Genomic DNA, 10,023 nt, shown 5'->3' on the forward strand with positions numbered 1-10,023 from the left:
AAGACAACCATCACATTCTGTCTGTCAATAACAGCTAATTACCAAGACAACCATCACCTTCTGTCTGTCAATAACAGCTAACTACCAAGACAACCATCACATTCTGTCTGTCAATAACAGCTAATTACCAAGACAACCATCACCTTCTGTCTGTCAATAACAGCTAATTACCAAGACAACCATACCGACAGACATGGTTGCTTCTGTCTGTCAATAACAGCTAACTACCAAGACAACCATCACATTCTGTCTGTCAATAACAGCTAATTACCAAGACAACCATCAGCTCTGTCTGTCAATAACAACTAATTACCAAGACAACCATCACCTTCTGTCTGTCAATAACAGCTAATTACCAAGACAACCATCACCTTCTGTCTGTCAATAACAGCTAATTACCAAGACAACCGTCACCTTCTGTCTGTCAATAACAGCTAATAACTTTGACAGCCAACATCTTCATTTGCAGCTGCTAGCAAGATACCGCATGAGAACCAAATAAATGAACTTTCTAGATTTTTCAAGAAGTTTAGTATACGAATGTCTCAAAACGAAGAAGTTTCAGATTGTATTAAAATTGTTTCAGGAGACAGCTGAACGATAGGCTGAGGCACAGACACCTGCTTACATAGCCAGGTGAGGCAATAGGCTTTGTTATGGCTTTGAGCTCAGATCTGATTACATGCAGTAGGACGAAGGCTTGACCCTTGTCTGCTCTGCTTAAATACACACTGTAGACGCAGGCAGCAACCTTTTAGCCACACAGACATGTCCTCTATTTGGTTGAATTATTTGCTTTTATTCACTATTTCGTTTTTTTACGAGAAACTTAAAGCTTTTTTTGGCCCAGTTAGTTTCACAATAAACACGACAACCCTGGACAGTCAATGAGTTATATATTTTACTAGTAAAACCCCTCCAGTTTTTGAGTTGTATGTTTTTTATCAGTAAAGCTGCACTGCCTTTTTTCGGTTAATGGTCTTTGATAGGGGTCCTTGATAGGTTGAATCATCTACGCCGAGATAATGTTAGAGTTAAGATTAGAGTTAAGATTAGAGTTAAGATTAGAGTTAGGATTAGAGTTAGGGGTAGATTTAGGGTTAGGATTAGAGTTAGGGGTAGATTTAGGGTTAGGGTTAGGATTAGAGTTAGGGGTCGAGTTAGGGTTAGGATTAGAGTTAGGGGTAGAGTTAGGGTTAGGATTAGAGTTAGGGGTCGAGTTAGGATTAAGATTAGAGAGAGGAGGTTCAGAGAGGGTCTTTGTTAAAGATAATTTACTACATGTTATGATCTAGGCTACATCTAGCAACACTAACTACACACCCCACACTGAGAAAAAGTTACTGGGCAGCATAAAAATGTTACAATGTGACCCTCCAAGATCTGAAGATAAAGGGATGTTGATTTTACCTAGAGCTAGGAAGCATCCCAATCGGTACCCTATTCTCGATATAGTGTACTTCTTTTAACCAGAGCCCTATGGGGAATAGGGTGCTGTTTGGGACACAACTTGTTCTCTCATGAAGCCCACCCCCATCACCAGAGTCGACACCCGGGTGTGCTTTTTACCCTTTTGATTCATGGCAAAGTTCTGATCTGGCAGGAGGACAGATCACTCCCTGCTGATTGGAGCATTCTCTAATCCCTCCCCTGCTGATTGGAGCATTCTCTGAACCCTCCCCTGCTGATGGGAGCATTCTCTAATCCCTCCCCTGCTGATTGGAGCATTCTCTAATCCCTCCCCTGCTGATTGGAGCATTCTCTAATCTCTCCCCTGCTGATTGGAGCATTCTCTAATCCCTCCCCTGCTGATTGGAGCATTCTCTAATCCCTCCCCTGCTGATTGGAGCATTCTCTAATCCCTCCCCTGCTGATTGGAGCATTCTCTGATCCTGGCTTCTGTGTGTGTCCCCAATGACACCCTATTCCATATGTAGTGCATTATTATTATTATTCTACATAATATTATTATTATTATTCTCCCCATTTTCGTTGCTCTAGTTGCTAGTTACGATCTTGTCTCATCACTGCGGGCTCGGGAGAACCGAAACATAAACCGGCTTCTTAAACACACTGCTTGCTTAACCCGGAAGCCAGCCGCACCAATGTGTTGGAGGAAACACCTACCGACTGACGACCGGTTGTCAGCTTGCAGGTGCCCAGCCCCGCCACAAGGAGACGCTAGAGCACGAGGAGCCAAGGAAAGCCCCCTGGCCAAACCCTCCATTAACCCGGACGGTGCTGGGCCAGTTGTCCGGGATCGAACCCCAGGCTGTAGTGGCGCCTCATAGTCCGCTGAGCCACTCGGGAGACCATAGTGCAAAACTTTTGACCCAAATTTTTCACAATATTATTTTAAACCATTTCCAGCTACATCTGGTCTCCCATCCAGGGACTGACCAGGCCCGACCCTGCTTAGAGTCAGAGGCAAACCAGCAAGCTGCTATGTTGCTGGAATGTTGTTTCCAAAACTTGCAATTTAAAAAAAAAAAACCCACCTGAAGCAAAGGCCAAGTGTTTTACTTAATCGCGTTATCATAATTATTATTTTTGTGCATCCATTTAAACTAGAGATATCTGTCATTGCATGGGCTGCGTCTCAATACAACTCATCTGCCTATGTTGGCTTTCCGCATCTGTGGTGGAAGGTGACCGAGCTACAGAGGTGTTTTGTCAGATCAGGAGATATCCCGAAAATCGGTCTTCTTACGAAAAATGTCTGTAGGGACCGAATGGTTTGTCTACAAATCTGACCACTCAATGGAAAAATGAGATTCTCACGAACACGATGGTGTTCTTTGCTTTTCTCTACGAACCCCACATGTGCCAATGGACTCGTCTCAAGCTAACCTGTATCATCTGAAGGTAACCGGTATCGTCTGAAGGTAACCTGTATCGTCTGAAGGTAACCGGTATCGTCTGAAGGTAACCGGTATCGTCTGAAGGAAACCGGTATCGTCTGAAGGTAACCGGTATCGTCTGAAGGTAACCTGTATCGTCTGAAGGTAACCTGTATCGTCTGAAGGTAACCTGTATCGTCTGAAGGTAACCTGTATCGTCTGAAGGTAACCGGTATCGTCTGAAGGTAACCTGTATCGTCTGAAGGTAACCTGGAAGCAGAACTATGTCTGGGAAGCAGAACTATGTCTGGGAAGCAGAACTATGTCTGGAAGCAGAACTATGTCTGTGAAGCAGAACTATGTCTGGGAAGCAGAACTATGTCTGGGAAGCAGAACTATGTCTGGGTAGCAGAACTATATCTGGGAAGCAGAACTATGTCTGGGAAGCAGAACTATGTCTGGGAAGCAGAACTATGTCTGGAAGCAGAACTATGTCTGGGAAGCAGAACTATGTCTGGAAGCAGAACTATGTCTGGGTAGCAGAACTATATCTGGGAAGCAGAACTATATCTGGGAAGCAGAACTATGTCTGGAAGCAGAACTATGTCTGGAAGCAGAACTATGTCTGGAAGCAGAACTATGTCTGGACTATGTCTGGAAGCAGAACTATGTCTGGACTATGTCTGGGAAGCAGAACTATGTCTGGACTATGTCTGGAAGCAGAACTATGTCTGGACTATGTCTGGTGAGCAGAACTATGTCTGGACTATGTCTGGAAGCAGAACTATATCTGGGAAGCAGAGGAATGGGCCAAAATACCAGCAACAGTGTGTGAAAACCTTCTGAAGACTTACAGAAAACGTTTGACCTCTGTCATTGCCAACAAAGGGTATAATAACAAAGTATTGAGATAAACTTTTGTTATCGACCAAATACTTATTTTCCACCATAATTTGCAAATAAATTCCTTAAACATCCTACAATTTCTCATTTTGTCTGTCATAGTTGAAGTGTACCTATGATGAAAATTACAGGCCTCTCTCATCTTTTTAAGTGGGAGAACTTGCACAATTGGTGGCTGACTAAATAATTATTTTGCCCCACTGTATGTGAATCTGCAAATTAGATTTTCACATGTGATTGATTTGAGGCCAATCTGGCCCTCAAACCATCACGGTCACCTAATAATCCCCAGTTTACAATTGGCTCATTCATCCCCCTCCTCTCCCCTGTAACTATTCCCCAGGTCGTTGCTGTAAATGAGAATGTGTTCTCAGTCAACTTACCTGGTAAAATAAGGGTTAAATAAATATAAATAAATGTTCACGTGAATGTACAATCCCAATTTTCTCATTTTTATTATTATTATTATATATATGAAACGTAAAATGCGATTTCACATGAGAATGTTTTTCACATGTGAACTTGCAATTCCACATGTGAAAGTGAGTTTTCTCATGTAGAGTTTTCTTACATGTGAAACTGCATATCTGATATTCACATGTAAAGTGAAAACGTTATTCTCCTCACATGTGAAAATGTGGTGTTAACATGTGAACTCTAAATTGGATACAATTTATACTCAACATGTGAAAGCAGCTATTTCACATGTGAAAATGAAAATTTGACATGTGTTTTTTGTTGTAAGGGAGAGGTTGCTGTGAAAAAAAATGCTAATTAGAACTTTGTTACAAAAGTAGTTGTAGTTAACCATAACAAATACAATGAACTCCAAAAGTATCGGGTCGGTGACACATTTGTTGTTGTTTTGTCTCTGTACTTCAGCACTTTGAAATGATACAATGACCACGAGGTTAAAGTTCAGACTGTCAGCTTTAAGTTGAGGCTATTTTCATCCATATCGGGTGAACCGTTAAGAAATTAAAACACTATTTGTACATAGACCCCCCATTTTAGGGGACCAAAAGTATTGGGACATATTCACTTATATGTGTCTTAAAATAGTCAAAAGTGTAGTATTTTGTCCCATATTCCCGTAGCACGCAGTGATTACATCAAGCTTGTGACTACGAACTTGTTGGATACATTTGCTGTTTGTTTTGGTTTTTGTTTCAGATTATTTTGTGGCCAATAGAAATTAATGGTAAACAATATGCTGTGTCATTTTGGAGTCACTTTTATTGTAAATAAGGTTAGAATATGTTGCTAAACACTTCTACATTAATGTGGATGCTACCATGGTTACGGATAGTCCTGAATGAATTGTAAATAATGATGAGTGAGAAAGTTACAGACGCACACATAATATGTCTTGCTAACCTCCCTTGTTAACGTGATGGTGAGAGGTTAGCATGTTTTGGTAACCTCCCTTGTTAACATAATGGTGAGAGGTTAGCATTTCTTGCTAACCTCCCTTGTTAATGTAATGGTGAGAAGTTAGCATGTCTTGCTAACCTCCCTTGTTAATGTAATGGTGAGAAGTTAGCATGCCTTGCTAACCTCCCTTGTTAATGTAATGGTGAGAGGTTAGCATGTATTGCTGACCTCCCTTGTTAATGTAATGGTGAGAGGTTAGCATGCCTTGCTAACCTCCCTTGTTAATGTAATGGTGAGAGGTTAGCATGTATTGCTGACCTCCCTTGTTAATGTAATGGTGAGAGGTTAGCATGTCCTGGTAACCTCCCTTGTTAATGTAATGGTGAGAAGTTAGCATGTCTTGCTAACCTCCCTTGTTAACGTAATGGTGAGAGGTTAGCATGTCTTGCTAACCTCCCTTGTTAACGTAATGGTGAGAGGTTAGCATGTCTTGGGCTCAATGTACTATATTTGTCATGTACGCCATTTCATTGTGTGCACAAAAAAAGGACAACATTGCCTTAGTTCATCTGGGTTAAGAGTCTTTAGGAAGTCAGTAAATCTACCAGGAGATAACATAGAGAGAGACAGGACAAAGCCCTCCATTCATAATGCACCACACACATGAAGGAGAGGGGGGGGAGGGATGAAGGAGAAGGGTGAGGGAGGTTAGCAAGACATGAGGGATTTAAAAAAAATTGTACCTTTATTTAACTAGGCAAGTCAGTTAATAACAAATTCTTATTTTCAATGACGGCCTAGGAACAGTGGGTTAACTGCCTTGTTCAGGGGCAGAACGACAGATTTGTACCTTGTCAGCTCGGGGGTTTGAACTTGCAACCTTCCGGCTACCCTGACGCCCCCCTGAAGGAGAGGGGTGAGGGATGAAGGAGAGGGGTGAGGGATGAAGGAGAGGGGTGAGGGATGAAGGAGAGGGGTGAGGGATGAAAGAGAGGGGTGAGGGATGAAGGAGAGGGGAGGGATGGAGGAGAGGGGGAGGGATGAAGGAGAGGGGTGAGAGATGAGGTAGAGGGGTGAGAGATGAAGGAGTGGGGTGAGGGATGAAGGAGAGGGGTGAGGGATGAAGAAGAGGGGTGAGGGATGAAGGAGTGGGGTGAGGGATGAAGTAGTGGGAGGTTGTAATTCTCTAACTTGAACCATGACACCCCTTCATCCTGTCGCTGGCACAGCATGCATCAGATCTCAGGACGGTGTTTGTGGATTAAACTGGCATTGAGGATGTCTGTCTTTACCAGTACTCTAATCTAACGGAGACTCAAAGGTTGTGTCAATAATGACACCCTCTTCACTCTATAGTTCACTACTTTTGATCGGGGCCCATAGGGTGGTGCACTATTGTAGGGAACAGGGTGTCATTTGGGATGAAAGACAGACTTATCAATCATCCTCAAAGTCTAACTACACGTTAGCAGACAACATGTCATCAGTGTCTTTATATGGCTAACAGGTAAACACTTCACGACCTAAACAGTGGCTTGTCACCTGTTTGTGTCTCAAACGGCATCCTACTCCCATGGGCCCTGGTCTAAAGTAGTGCACTACGTAGGGAAGAGGGTGCCTTTTGGGGACCAGATCCTGTATTGAACTGTAGCCCCCTAGGTGCTTATCCCTGGACTTCAGCCAATCACTCACATAGGCTTCTATTGCGGGCTTTGTAGCCAACATCACCAGCGTTGCTATGGACATTGTTTACCAACTGCTGAAGAAGACAAAACGATTGGGTTTGCGAAATCTTAAATGAAAGAAACCACCGAATACATTGTATGTGTGATCGTTCCACTTCGTTCAGCCCACAGCTGAGAATCCTTACCCAACACTATGGCCAGGCTACGATAGACCTCCAGAGAAGAAACGGTGACAACAGTTGTCACTGAAAACACTACGACAGCAGGCTCCTCCACCACAGACCCCTGATGCTCCTCCACCCCAGGCCCCTGATGCTCCTCCACCCCAGGCCCCTGATGCACCTCCACCCCAGACCCCTGATGCTCCTCCACCCCAGACCCCTGATGCTCCTCCACCCCAGACCCCTGATGCTCCTCCACCCCAGGCCCCTGATGCTCCTCCACCCCAGGCCCCTGATGCTCCTCCACCCCAGGCCCCTGATGCCCTCCACCCCTGATGCTCCTCCACCCCAGACCCCCTCCTCCACCCCAGACCCTGATGCTCCTCCACCCCAGACCCCTGATGCTCCTCCACCCCAGGCCCCTGATGCTCCTCCACCCCAGAGATGCCCCTCCACCCCAGACCCCTGATGCTCCTCCACCCCAGGCCCCTGATGCTCCTCCACCCCAGACCCCTGATGCCTCCACCCCAGGCCCCTGATGCTCCTCCCCCAGACCCCTGATGCTCCTGCATGATGCTCCTCCACCCCAGGCCCTGATGCTCCTCCACCCCAGGCCCTGATGCTCCTCCACCCCACCCCATGCTCCTCCACCCCCCCTGATGCTCCTCCACCCCAGGCCCCAGGCTCCTCCACCTAGGACCCCTGATGCTCCTCCACCCCAGGCCTCTGATGCTCCTCCATCCCAGGCCCCTGATGCTCCTCCACCCCAGACCCCTGATGCTCCTCCACCCCAGGCCCATGATGCTCCTCCACCCCAGGCCCTGATGCTCCTCCACCCCAGGCCCCTGATGCTCCTCCACCCCAGGCCCCTGGTGCTCCTCCACCTAGGACCCCTGATGCTCCTCCACCCCAGGCCTCTGATGCTCCTCCACCCCAGGCCTCTGATGCTCCTCCACCCCAGGCCCCTGATGCTCCTCCACCCCAGGCCTCTGATGCTCCTCCACCCCAGGCCCCTGATGCTCCTCCACCCCAGACCCCTGATGCTCCTCCACCCCAGGCCCCTGATGCTCCTCCACCCCAGGCCCCTGATGCTCCTCCACCCCAGCCCCTGATGCTCCTCCACCCCAGACCCCCCCTGATGCTCCTCCACCCCAGGCCTCTGATGCTCCTCCACCCCAGACCCCTGATGCTCCTCCACCCCAGACCCCTGATGCACCTCCACCCCAGGCCTCTGATGCTCCTCCACCTCAGACCCCTGATGCTCCTCCACCCCAGGCCTCTGATGCTCCTCCACCCCAGGCCCCTGGTGCTCCTCCACCCCAGACCCCTGATGCTCCTCCACCCCAGGCCCCTGATGCACCTCCACCCCAGGCCCCTGATGTTCCTCCACCTCAGACCCCTGATGCTCAAACACAACGGATGGATCCTGCCCTGGAGGACCACAACTACAGCAGTCAAACTATCCAGATCAGCAGTAACCGTGGAGATGACCCAGGTACCCAAAGTGGGATCGAAACCTTTTTTGCCGATAGGCTGGTTGCCAAATGTGCAGATTCTATTGTATAAATATATACAGGACTCCCATTGCCTTTCACACCCTTGTTAACATCGATTTTAGTAATGTAGCGAACCAGGTATAGATGAGGAAACTTAGACTCAACATGGCTGATATAACACGGTGTCTAGCCAGTAAGATAGCTGGATAGATCACATGGCTGATATAACACAGTGTCCAGCCAGTAAGATAGCTGGATAGATCACATGGCTGATATAACACGGTGTCCAGCCAGTAAGATAGCTGGATAGACCACATGGCTGATATAACACAGTGTCCAGCCAGTAAGATAGCTGGATAGATCACATGGCTGATATAACACGGTGTCTAGCCAGTAAGATAGCTGGATAGAGATCACATGGCTGATATAACACGGTGTCTAGCCAGTAAGATAGCTGGATAGATCACATGGCTGATATAACAGTGTCTAGCCAGTAAGATAGCTGGATAGACCACATGGCTGATATAACACAGTGTCCAGCCAGTAAGATAGCTGGATAGAGATCACATGGCTGATATAACACGGTGTCTAGCCAGTAAGATAGCTGGATAGAGATCACATGGCTGATATAACACAGTGTCCAGCCAGTAAGATAGCTGGATAGAGATCACATGGCTGATATAACACAGTGTCTAGCCAGTAAGATAGCTGGATAGACCACATGGCTGAGCATTGCAACCCTCTTGTTCCATGGCTGCCCAGGGACATAATCCACACCAAGACATTTAAGGAAACATTTCCCGACGCCATGTGTGTAATTGACGGCTCAGAGAGTATTTGTTTTCTTCACAAGAAGCAAGACATTTGGAGTCACAGAGTGAATCTTCTTTCTATTAATGCCAGCAACATTGTAAAGTATCTAGTGGCTGTTTCCTCTTGTGGAGTAATTATGTTTCAGATGTCTGTGATGTGGCAGGTGCACTGATGAATACATAACACAGGACTCAGGTTTTTTTTTGGGGGGAGGGTGACCTTCCCCCTAGGGATGAGGTGATGGGGGAACGTGGATTTAACATCCGGGACTTACTGGATGAATTTAGAGTAATCTTGATTCCAGCGTTTACGCTCAAAAGGAGGGCAGCTCCCCTGTGTCGATGTGCCCAATACTGCGTATTGCAAACGTCTGCATCCACGCCGTAAGGGCAATACGGCGCTTGAAAGTGTACAAAGTGCCGTCACAGACTGTGCCGATCACACAGGTCTCCAAAATCTATAAAATACTACAGATTTGTGCTGGCCTTGTGAATCTGAGAGGGGAACTTATTTCTAGCAAGTAGTGTGGACGTCAGATACAGGGCATCGGGAAAGTATTCAGATCCCTTGACTTTCTCCCACATTTAGTTAGGTTACAGCCTTATTCTAAAATGGATTCAATCACCCCCCCCCCATCAATCGAGACACTATACCCCATAATGACATCCCTATACCCCATAATGACATCACTATACCCCATAATGACATCACTATACCCCATAATGACATCCCTATACTCCATAATGACATC

This window comes from Oncorhynchus nerka, linkage group LG22, assembly GCF_034236695.1.
Source record: "Oncorhynchus nerka isolate Pitt River linkage group LG22, Oner_Uvic_2.0, whole genome shotgun sequence".
NCBI classification, from domain to species: Eukaryota; Metazoa; Chordata; class Actinopteri; order Salmoniformes; family Salmonidae; genus Oncorhynchus; species Oncorhynchus nerka.